This window comes from Triticum dicoccoides, chromosome 2B, assembly GCF_002162155.2.
Source record: "Triticum dicoccoides isolate Atlit2015 ecotype Zavitan chromosome 2B, WEW_v2.0, whole genome shotgun sequence".
Lineage (NCBI taxonomy): Eukaryota > Viridiplantae > Streptophyta > Magnoliopsida > Poales > Poaceae > Triticum > Triticum dicoccoides.
The window spans coordinates 31,792,234-31,805,079 of NC_041383.1; the positions used below are offsets into that span (position 1 = coordinate 31,792,234).

The following is a 12,846-nucleotide window of genomic DNA, read 5'->3' on the forward strand; positions in this document are numbered from 1 at the left end:
GACTATCTGTTGATCACAACGAGCTAGTCAACTAGAGGCTCACTAGGGACATATTGAGGTCTATGTATTCACACGTGTATTACGATTTCCGGATAATACAGTTATAGCATGAATAAAAGATAATTATCATGAACAATGAAATATAATAATACTTTTATTATTGCCTCTAGGGCATATTTCCAACAGTCTCCCACTTGCACTAGAGTCACCAATCTAGTTACATTGTGAGGAATCGAACACCCATAGAGTTCTGGTGTTGATCATGTTTAGCACGCGAGAGAGGTTTAGTCAACGGATCTGCGACATTCAGATCCGTATGTACTTTGCAAATTTCTATGTCTCCATCTTGAACATTTTCACGGATGGAGTTGAAACGACGCTTGATGTGCCTGGTCTTCTTGTGAAACCTGGGCTCCTTGGCAAGGGCAATAGCTCCAGTGTTGTCACAGAAGAGTTTGATTGGCCCCGACGCATTGGGTATGACTCCTAGGTCGGTGATGAACTCCTTCACCCAAATCGCTTCATGCGCTGCCTCCGAGGCCGCCATGTACTCCGCTTCACACGTAGATCCTGCCACGACGCTCTGCTTGTAGCTGCACCAGCTTACTGCTCCACCATTCAACATATACACGTATCCGGTTTCTGACTTAGAGTCATCCGGATCTGAGTCGAAGCTAGCGTCGACGTAACCCTTTACGACAAGCTCTTCTTCTCCTCCATAAACGAGAAACATGTCCTTTGTCCTTTTCAGGTACTTCAGGATATTCTTGACTGCTGTCCAGTGTTCCTTGCCGGGATTACTTTGGTATCTAGCTACCAAACTCACGGCAAGGTTTACATCAGGTCTGGTACACAGCATGGCATACATAATAGATCCTATGGCTGAAGCATAGGGGATGACACTCATCTCTTCTTTATCTTTTGCCGTGGTCGGTGACTGAGCCGAGCTCAATCTCACACCTTGTAACATAGGCAAGAACCCCTTCTTGGACTGATCCATTGTGAACCTCTTCAAAATCTTATCAAGGTATGTGCTTTGTGAAAGACCTATGAGGCGTCTCGATCTATCTCTATAGATCTTGATGCCTAATATGTAAGCAGCTTCTCCAAGGTCCTTCATTGAAAAACACTTATTCAAGTAGGCCTTAATGCTGTCCAGAAATTCTATATTATTTCCCATCAAGAGTATGTCATCTACATATAATATGAGAAATGCTACAGAGCTCCCACTCACTTTCTTGTAAACGCAGGCTTCTCCATAAATCTGCATAAACCCAAACGCTTTGATCATCTCATCAAAGCGAATATTCCAACTCCGAGATGCTTGCACCAGCCCATAAATGGATCGCTGGAGCTTGCATACTTTGTTAGCGTTCTTAGGATCGACAAAACCTTCCGGCTGCATCATATACAGTTCTTCCTTAAGATGCCCGTTAAGGAATGCTGTTTTGACGTCCATCTGCCATATCTCATAATCATAGTATGCGGCAATTGCTAACATGATTCGGACGGACTTTAGCTTCGCTACGGGAGAGAATGTCTCGTCGTAGTCAATCCCTTGAACCTGTCAATAACCCTTAGCGACAAGTCGAGCTTTATAGATGGTGACATTACCATCCGCGTCTGTCTTCTTCTTAAAGATCCATTTGTTTTCTATCGCTCGCCGATCATCGGGCAAGTCTGTCAAAGTCCATACTTTGTTTTCATACATGGATTCTATCTCGGATTTCATGGCTTCAAGCCATTTGTTGGAATCTGGGCCCGCCATCGCTTCTTCATAGTTCGAAGGTTCACCGTTGTCTAACAACATGATTTCCAGGACGGGGTTGCCGTACCACTCTGGTGCGGAACGTGTCCTTGTGGACCTACGAAGTTCAGTAGCAACTTGATCCGAAGTACCTTGATCATCATCATTGGTTTCCTCTTCAGTTGGTGTGGGCATCACAGGAACATTTTCCTGAGCTGCACCACTTTCCCGTTCGAGAGGTAGTACTTCATCGAGTTCTACTTTCCTCCCACTTACTTCTTTCGAGAGAAACTCTTTTTCCAGAAAGCATCCGTTCTTGGCAACAAAGATTTTTCCCTCGGATCTTAAGTAGAAGGTATACCGACAGTTTCCTTAGGGTATCCTATGAAGACGCATTTTTCCGACTTGGGTTCGAGCTTTTCAGGTTGAAGTTTATTGACATAAGCATCGCATCTCCAAACTTTTAGAAACGATAGCTTAGGTTTCTTCCCAAACCATAATTCATACGGTGTCGTCTCAACAGATTTAGACGGTGCCCTATTTAAAGTGAATGTAGCTGTCTCTAGAGCGTATCCCCAAAATGATAGCGGTAAATCAGTAAGAGACATCATAGACCGCACCATATCCAATAGAGTGCGATTACGATGTTCGAACACACCGTTTCGCTGAGGTGTTCCAGGCGGCGTGAGTTGTGAAACGATTCCACATTTCCTTAAGTGTGTGCCAAATTCGTGACTTAAATATTCTCCTCCACGATCTGATCGTAGGCACTTTATCTTTCGGTCACGTTGATTCTCCACCTCATTCTGAAATTCCTTGAACTTTTCAAAGGTCTCAGACTTGTGTTTCATTAAGTAGACATACCCATATCTACTTAAGTCATCAGTGAGAGTGAGAACATAACGATATCCTCCGTGAGCCTCAACGCTCATTGGACCGCACACATCGGTATGTATGATTTCCAATAAGTTGGTTGCTCGCTCCATTGTTCCGGAGAACGGAGTCTTGGTCATCTTGCCCATGAGGCATGGTTCGCACGTGTCAAACGATTCATAATCAAGAGACTCTAAAAGTCCATCGGCATGGAGCTTCTTCATGCGCTTGACACCAATGTGACCAAGGCGGCAGTGCCACAAGTATGTGGGACTATCGTTATCAACTTTACATCTTTTGGCATCTACACTATGAACATGTGTAATATTACGCTCGAGATTCATTAAGAATAAACCATTGACCATCTGAGCATGACCATAAAACATATCTCTCATATAAATCGAACAACCATTATTCTCAGACTTAAATGAGTAGCCATCTCGTATTAAACGAGATCCAGATACAATGTTCATGCTCAAACTTGGCACTAAATAACAATTATTAAGGTTCAAAACTAATCCCGTAGGTAAATGTAGAGGCAGCGTGTCGACGGCGATCACATCGACTCTGGAACCATTCCCGACGCGCATCGTCACCTCGTCCTTCGCCAGTCTCCGTTTATTCCGCAGCTCCTGCTGTGAGTTACAAATATGAGCAACGGCACCGGTATCAAATACCCAGGAGTTACTACGAGTACTGGTAAGGTACACATCAATTACATGTATATCAAATATACCTTTGGTTTTGCCGGCCTTCTTATCTGCTAAGTATTTGGGGCAGTTCCGCTTCCAGTGACCCTTCCCCTTGCAATAAAAGCACTCAGTCTCAGGCTTTGGTCCATTCTTTGACTTCTTCCCGGTAACTGGCTTACCAGGCGCGGCAACCTCCTTGCCATCCTTCTTGAAGTTCTTCTTACCCTTGCCCTTCTTGAACTTAGTGGTCTTATTGACCATCAACACTTGATGTTCTTTCTTTGATTTCAGCCTCTGCTGACTTCAGCATCGAGAACACTTCAGGAATGGTCTTTTCCATCCCCTGCTTGTTGTAGTTCATCACAAAGCTCTTGTAGCTTGGTGGGAGCGACTGGAGGATTCTGTCAATGACCGCCTCATCTGGGAGGTTAATGTTCAGCTGGGTCATACGGTTGTGCAACCCAGACATCTTCAGGATGTGCTCACTGACAGAACTGTTTTCCTCCATCTTACAACTGTAGAACTTGTCAGAGACATCATATCTCTCGACCCGGGCATGATCTTGGAAAACTAGTTTCAGCTCTTCGAACATCTCATATGCTCCGTGATGCTCAAAACGCTTTTGGAGCCCCGGTTCTAAGCTGTAAAGCATGCCGCACTGAACGAGGGAGTAATCATCAGCGCGAGTTTGCCAAGCATTCATAATGTCTTGGTTCTCTGGGACGGGAGCGTCACCTAGCGGTCCTTCTAGGACATATTGTTTCCTGACAGCTATGAGGATGATCCTCAGGTTCCGGACCCAGTCCGTATAGTTGCTGCCATCATCTTTCAGCTTGGTTTTCTCTAGGAACGCGTTGAAGTTCATGTTGACATGAGCGTTGGCCATTTGATCTACAAGACATATTTGCAAAGGTTTTAGACTAAGTTCATGATAATTAAGTTCTAATCAAATTATGAACTCCCACTCAGATTAGACATCCCTTTAGTCATCTAAGTGTTACACGATCCGAGTCGACTAGGCCGTGTCCGATCATCACGTGAGACGGACTAGTCATCGTCGGTGAACATTCTCATGTTGATTGTATCTTCCATACGACTCGTGTTCGACCTTTCGGTCTCCGTGTTCTGAGGCCATTCTGCACATGCTAGGCTCGTCAAGTTAACCCTAAGTGTTTTCGCTGTGTAAAACTGTCTTACACCCGTTGTATGTGAACGTAAGAATCCATCACACCCGATCATCACGTGGTGCTTAGAAGCGACGAACTGTAGCAACGGTGCACAGTTAGGGGAGAACACTTCTTGAAATTTATTTAAGGGATCATCTTATTTACTACCGCCGTCCTAAGTAAACAAGATGCATAAACATAATAAACATCACATGGAATTATATAGTTGTGACATGATATGGCCAATATCATATAGCTCCATTCATCTTCATCTTCGGGGCTCCATGATCATCTTGTCACCGGCTTGACACCATGATCTCCATCATCATGATCTCCATCATCGTGTCTTCATGAAGTTGTCACACCAACGACTACTTCTACTTCTATGGCTAACGCGTTTAGCAATAAAGTAAAGTGAGTTACATGGCGTTCTTCAATGACACGCAGGTCATACAAAAAATAAAGACAACTCCTATGGCTCCTGCCGGTTGTCATACTCATCGACATGCAAGTCGTGAATCCTATTACAAAGAACATGATCTCATACATCACAATTCATTATTCATCACAACTTCTGGCCATATCACATCACATGATCAATCGCTGCAAAAACAAGTTAGACGTCCTCTAATTGTTGTTGCATCTTTTACGTGGCTGCAATTGGGTTCTAGCAAGAATGTTTTCTTACCTACGAATAACCACAACGTGATTTTGTCAACTTCTATTTACCCTTCATAAGGGCCCTTTTCATCTAATCCGCTCCAACTAAAGTGGGAGAGACAGACACCCGCCAGCCACCTTATGCAACTAGTGCATGTCAGTCGGTGGAACCGGTCTCACATAAGCGTACGTGTAAGGTTGGTCCAGGCCGCTTCATCCCACAATACCGCCGAAGCAAGAAAAGGCTAGTAGAGGCAAGTAAGATGACAAAATCCACGCCCACAACAAAATTGTGTTCTACTCGTGCAAAGAGAACTACGCATAGACCTAGCTCATGATGCCACTGTTGGGGAACGTTGCAGAAAATTAAAATTTTTCCTACGGTTTCACCAAGATCCATCTATGAGTTCATCTAAGCAACGAGTCAAGGGAGAGAGTTTGCATCTACATACCACTTGTAGATCACGAGCGTAAGCTAGTCAAGGGGATGGTGATGATGGAGTCGTACTCGAACGTGATTCGGATCACCGATGTCCAAGTGCTGAACGGACAGCACCTCCGCGTTCAACACACGTACGGGACGGGAGACGTCTCCTCCTTCTTGATCCAGCAAGGGGGAAGGAGAGGTTGAGGAAGATTGCTCCAACGGCAGCACGACGGCGTGGTGTAGTTGGTGCAGCAGTACTCCGACAGGGCTTCGCCAAGCATATACGGAGGAGGAGAGGTGTTGGGGAGGGGAGGGGCTGCGCCTTGGCTTATGTTAAGCTCCCATGCGCCTCCCCACTATATATAGGGGTGGAGGGGCTGGTTTCTTGCCCTCCAAGTCCATTGGGGCGTTGGCCAAGGTGGGAGGAAAGAAATCCCATCATTTCCTTCCCCACCGATTGTTATCCCCCTTTTTTAGGGATCTTGATCTTATCCCTTCGGGATATGATCTTATTCCTTCTAAGGGGGGATCTTCGTGCGCCTTGACCAGGGGTGTGGGGCCTTTCCCCCACTACTCACGTTCATGTGGGTCCCCCCATGCAGGTGGGCCCCACTCCGGAACCTTCTAGAACCTTCCCGGTACAATACCGAAAAATCCCGAACATTTTCCGGTGGCTAAAATAGGACTTCCCATATATAAATCTTTACCTCCGGACCATTCCGGAACTCCTCGTGACATCCGGGATCTCATCCGGGACTCCGAACAACATTCGGTAACCACATACAAACTTCGTTTATAACCCTAGCGTCATCGAACCTTAAGTGTGTAGACCCTACGGGTTCGGGAGACATGTAGACATGACCGAGACGTTCTCCGGTCAATAACCAACAGCGGGATCTGGATACCCATGTTGGCTCCCACATGCTTCTCGATGTTGTCATCGGATGAACCACGATGTCGAGGATTCGATCAAACCCTGTATACAATTCCCTTTGTCAATCGGTACGTTACTTGCCCGAGACTCGATCGTCGGTATCCCAATACCTTGTTCAGTCTCGTTACCGGCAAGTCACTTTACTCGTACCGTAATGCATGATCTCGTGGCCAACACTTTGGTCACCTTGAGCTCATTATGATGATGCATTACCGAGTGGGCCCAGAGATACCTCTCCGTCATACGGAGTGACAAATCCCAGTCTCGATCCGTGTCAACCCAACAGCTACATTCGGAGATACCTGTAATGCACCTTTATAGTCACCCAGTTACGTTGTGACGTTTGATACACCGAAGGCACTCCTACGGTATCCGGGAGTTACACGATCTCATGGTCTAAGGAAGAGATACTTGACATTGGCAAAGCTCTAGCAAACGAACTAAACGACCTTTGTGCTATGCTTAGGATTGGGTCTTGTCCATCACATCATTCTCCTAATGATGTGATCCCGTTATCAACGACATCCAGTGTCCATAGCCAGGAAATCATGACTATCTGTTGATCACAACGAGCTAGTCAACTAGAGGCTCACTAGGGACATATTGAGGTCTATGTATTCACACGTGTATTACGGTTTCCGGATAATACAGTTATAGCATGAATAAAAGACAATTATCATGAACAATGAAATATAATAATACTTTTATTATTGCCTCTAGGGCATATTTCCAACAGTACATGCATGACAAAAAACACGACCTACTGTGACAAACACGTATCATCACGGAAGTGTATTTTTTTGTAGTGCTACCATCCATATTGCACTTGTATCACCATATCTTCGCCGAACTAGTGCACCTATACAATTTACCATTGTATTGGGTGTGTTGGGGACACAAGAGACTCTTTGTTATTTGGTTGCAGGGTTGCTTGAGAGAGACCATCTTCAACCTACGCCTCCCACAGATTGATAAACCTTAGGTCATCCACTTGAGGGAAATTTGCTCCTGTCCTACAAACCTCTGCACTTGGAGGCCCAACAACGTCTATAAGAAGAAGGTTGTGTAATAGACACCAAGATCTTTTCTGGCGCCGTTGCTGGATAGGTGAGTGCTTGAAGGTATATCTTAAGATCTTGCAATCAAATCTTTTAGTTTCTTGTTTTATCACTAGTTTGGTCTATAAAAGAAAACTAAAAAAATGGAATTGAGGCTGCCTCATATGCTTCATCTTTTTAATATCTTTCATGAAAATAAGATTCCGATAATTGTGCCAAAATGCTAGAAGAAGAATGCATTAAAATGTTTGGCACTAAATCTTTGAATGATGAGCATGATTGCAATGTTCTTAGTATGAACTCTTTGAATATCCATAGTACTAATGATGATTGCACTAGTCATGATGAAAATGTCTCTTATAAGCATGTCAACTTTTGTGGAGTGCATAGAGTTTGCAAGTACACAACAAATAGGGAAGATAGATTTTGCAAGAGGCATAAGTATTTACAAACTAAATGGTTGCAAGAAAGGCTAGATGTTTGTGCTGAAAATTTAAATTTTCTTAGCCATCCTCGTGAACTTTGCAATGAACGTGGCCATTTAAATATCCAATGCAAATTGTTTCATGATCAAATCATGTCCAAAATTGTGATGACTTGATTTTCCTTGCGCATCATAATGAACTTCGTTTGCTTGTGGGTTATGAAGAAATGAAATGTATAACTAAGGATCTTCCAGAATTTCTCCTTGCTAAAGTTCTTGATTTTGATCTAGAAGAAATTTTTATGTATTGTGTGGTGAATTGCATTGAAAATCCTTATACTTCCAATTACATAAACAAAACAAAACAAATAGAAGATGAAGATAATACTAATGGAAGGGAAGAGACTTCCCAATATCCTCCTATTGTTTCTTATGATGAATCAGGTAATGAGGAGGAGCTTTCTATTCAACCAATCTCATTAATAAGGAGCTCAAAAAAGAGGGTTAAACCCACACATGATGTGAAGAAGAAAAAGAAAAGACAGAGAAGTAAAGGTAGAAAGGTATCCCTCCCAAATGATGTTTCTCCTATTACTCATTGTGATGATGATAATTGCTATACTATTGGTGCTATCCATACTATTAATGATGAGAGTGATTATGCTGATGATAGGAGAAGGCCCAAGCTTGGGGATGCTATGTTTGATGAGAATGACATATTTGAGATTATATTTGCTGCAATTAATGTTTGTCCCAAGCTTGGGGATGCTATGTTTAATGAAGATGGTATTTTTAGCCTCCCAAGTTTTGATGAGAAAATTTATTATGATGATAACATGCCTCCTACTTATGATGATTATATTGATGAAAGTGGGTTTGGAAGAGTGACAACTTTAGGAAGTAATGATCCCACTTTTTGGAGGATGTTGAATCTTATTGTGATAAATATGAAAGTGGATTTGGAGAGGTCATGAATTTATTTAATGAAGATTCCACTATCTTGGAAGAGGTTTCAATTGATTATGATGAGAACAAAGTTGCTACTTAGGATAATTATTGTGATGATACATACGCTATAAAAAGTAGTGATGACTATATTTATAAAACTTGTCATGATTATGATTACCCTTTTTGTGAACTTTATTCTTTCAATGTGGAAACAATTTATAGTATTCGAGTTTCTTATGATACTCCCACTATTCCGAATGAGAAATCTTTTACTTATGTGGAGTGTAATAAGAATTCTATGCTTGTAGATCATGAAAAGAATGCTTTATGTGATGGTTATATTGTTGAATTCATTCATGATGCTACGGAAAATTATTATGAGGGAGAAACATATGCTTGTAGGAATTGCAATAATATCAAGTTTCCTCTCTATGTGCTTAAAATCTTGAAGTTATGCTTGTTTTGCCTTCCTATGCTAGTTGATTATTGTTCCCACAAGTTGTTTGCTCACAAAATCCCTATGCATATGAATTGGGTTAGACTTAAATGTGCTAGTCATATTCTTCATGATGCTCCCTTTATGTTTCAATTCTTATCTTTTATGTGAGCATCATTGAAATCACCATGCCTAGCTAGGGGCGTTAAACGATAGCGCTTGTTGGGAGGCAACCCAATTTTATTTTTGTTCTTTGCTTTTTGTTACTGTTTAGTAATAAATAATTCATCTAGCGTCTGGTTAGATGTGGTTTTATGTTTTAATTAGTGTTTGTTCCAAGTAGAACCTTTGGGAAGACTAGGGTGAAGTCTTTATGATCTTGCTGTAAGAAAACAGAAACTTTAGCACTCACGAGATTAGCTGCCCTTTTTTACTGGAGAATGATTTTAAGTTGATTCTTTTTGAAGATGATTAATAGAGAAATTCCTCAGGTCCTCCAATTTATTTCAGAATTTTTGGAGTTCAAAAATATATGCTTGATACAGATTACTACAGACTGTTCTGTTTTTGACAGGTTCTGTTTTCATTGTGTTGTTTGCTTATTTTGATGAATCTATGAGTAGTATCGGAGGGTACGAACCATAGAGAAGTTGGAATAAGTAGATATTACACCAATATGAATTTATAATGAGTTCACAACAGTACCTAAGTGGTGGTTTTATTTTCTTATACTAACGAAGCTTATGAGATTTTCTCTTGAGTTTTGTGTTGTGAAATTTTCAAGTTTTGGGTGAAGTTTCGATGGACCACAGAATAAGGAGTGGCAAGATCCTAAGCTTGGGGATGCCCAAGGCACCCCAAGGTAATATCACTACAATAGGAACCCCCTTATAGCAACACATTTTTTCATATTTAAATGTCCATATATCCGTTGCTAGTGCAATTACAAACGGTTTGTGATGCGTTGCCTTATCCAGTGTTGCTACCGCATGATGCAACGCTTATACTTCCGTTGGTAAAAGGGACCGTTCCAAGAGTACAACACATAAAATTGACTTTTTACAACACTTCTATATGTTGTGCTTAATATGCAAGAATCCAAATTTCATTGTTCGGCAACAAAGAATTTGCAACGCTTGAGGTGTTGGTACATATATAATGTGAATATTATTATATATATTGTCATCAATTAAACTAATGCTCCACATAATTGTGATAATTATGTATTGAATATGCTCCACACAGTGACAAAACAATAAGAGAATATACTCAAAAGATGAAGAAATCATATATTGGATAAAATTGTTGGATTGCAATAGTGGATATTATAGGAGGAACATCATCCCAATGTACATAATCTAAATATTTTCTTGACATCCCTACAACTTAAGTAAAACTTAACCAAGGAACATCATCCAACATGAACAACATCCGTACAACTTAACTAAAACTAAAAGCATCAATCTTCATCATCATGAACTGGACCACCACCATCATCATCATCATCATTACAGTATACTTGTCACACACAAATATAACCATCCATATCTTCTGAATCTACAAAGAAAATAACAAAGTGAACTATTAACACCATGAACTGACATGATGCAACTAGTGATAGAGATAGGTTATTAGACACGTACAAATTTGGAAGGCCATGCAATTTTTGTTATACATAACAAATTACTAGCATACATAGATGGAAATGCATTCAGAACTTACCTCAAGTGTTGAGGGTTCAGGTCACATAATTAAACTATATGAGGCTAATATGGGCAACTTAGTGTATGGCAGAAATCATTTCCTAAGTGTTTACATTTGCTCTGATTGCTTCCAATGTTCAACATATCAAATGGGACAAACATACACATTTTTATGTTATGCGGTGCGAAATCTGTTGGAGCAACACGAACCTGCACCAATTGTTGTCGTTCCTTCTCCCACGTCCTCATGAGATCCTTGTCCAAGCATGAGTAAAATATAAGAAAGTACAAATAGACCTTCAATTTGTGCTTGTAAACATAATTTAAACATTAGTTACACACCAATTGTGGCAAAAGAGCTAATTAAGCTATTCAACACATCAAGCTGGTTACCATGGTAATTCATGTTTGGATAAAAATAAATTAGTCCAGACAAAATCAATGCTTATGCAGTATATATAGACAACCAGAAGGACCTAAATATGAAAATGTTAGGAAATGATGGAGAGACATGCTTACTATTTCTTTGAAGCTACAAACTTTTCACACAGCACAGTATATACGCAATGACCATGACTAATCACAATAACTCTTTAACTGGAGTGTGTATAATTGGCACAAGACATGCAGCTAACATAATTCAAAAGCCTTGTGCATGCATCTTTTATTATTTCAGAACATGAATACAGTAGAAAAATCATCAATTTTGGAACAAAATGAAGGACTGCTTCAGAACCACACATCACTACTCATGATTTATAAAATCCAGCTTACTCCGGAAAGTAGCTTAATTACCTTATTATGTTTTCTACAAGTGGCTACTCTGAAATCCAAATAATGAAACTGCAGAGGAACGATATACATGCTGTTAGAAACAAATGTTTAGAATATTTCTCCCATAATAATGATTGTATATGAATATTTCGTTTTATATTGAAACATCATCAATCAATATATGATGTAAATATGAACCTGTACAAATCAAGTACTCCTTGCTATTAGCATAACTTTTGCATTGTCAGTAGGATTGTAGTCTAACTATCAAATAAACCAAGTAAAAGTTATGCACAGTGTTACACATTATTTCAAGAAAGTTGGGAAGCTGATATACTAAACATCACATTATAGAAAATTATGTAATGACTCAACATCATAGCTCATCTTAATGCTGAAACCCAGAAGATATATAAAATATAAGAGGAAATTAACTATAGTTCTGGTGGGTATACATACGAAACGATCGTAAAGTTCTCATATATTGTATATGCAAAAATCAACTAATTAATTACTTTGGAGAGCGTGGACTGAGATCGAAAATCGGCTATAAACTGACATATTAATATCAATAGTCAACTATGTGGCTGGTGTTTCAGTTATTGACGTAGCAAATACAGCCTGAAAGCAGGATTCCATATTGCCACTGGATGCCATTAAGACCACCCCTCGTGACTCTTCTCCACTCCATACATGGCATAACGGGGTCAACAACGGTGCTCATAGAAACACATATACCTAACCAATTACTTCATCAGCTAATCTATACCAAGAAAAACCATTGGACTTTCAAGAACGCTCTAGCTAGCTACAGAACACAACATGAAATCTAGTGATAGAGCCTTACTCGCCATGGTCAGGTTAGGAGTAACAGACGATGATCTGGAGATGTTTAATCGCCTCCCGACAGGAGGCCGTACAGCTGCGCGGTTGCTCCCCATCTTCTTTAAACTTTCGCCGCTGGACTTCCAATTCCACTGCAACAACCATCATGGCATTAATGC

General features: G+C 40.8%; 1 long non-coding RNA gene across 1 annotated transcript; it reads right to left on the bottom strand.

The window, feature by feature from the left end:
* Nucleotides 1–10,688: 10,688 nt before the first annotated feature.
* LOC119366954 lies at nt 10,689–12,632 on the bottom strand. The gene is made up of 3 exons (XR_005176146.1): nt 11,864–12,632; nt 11,279–11,323; nt 10,689–10,922 (listed from the first exon to the last, which is right to left on the bottom strand). It is a non-coding gene; the product is annotated as an uncharacterized LOC119366954 (long non-coding RNA).
* Between the last annotated feature and the right edge of the window lie 214 nt (nt 12,633–12,846).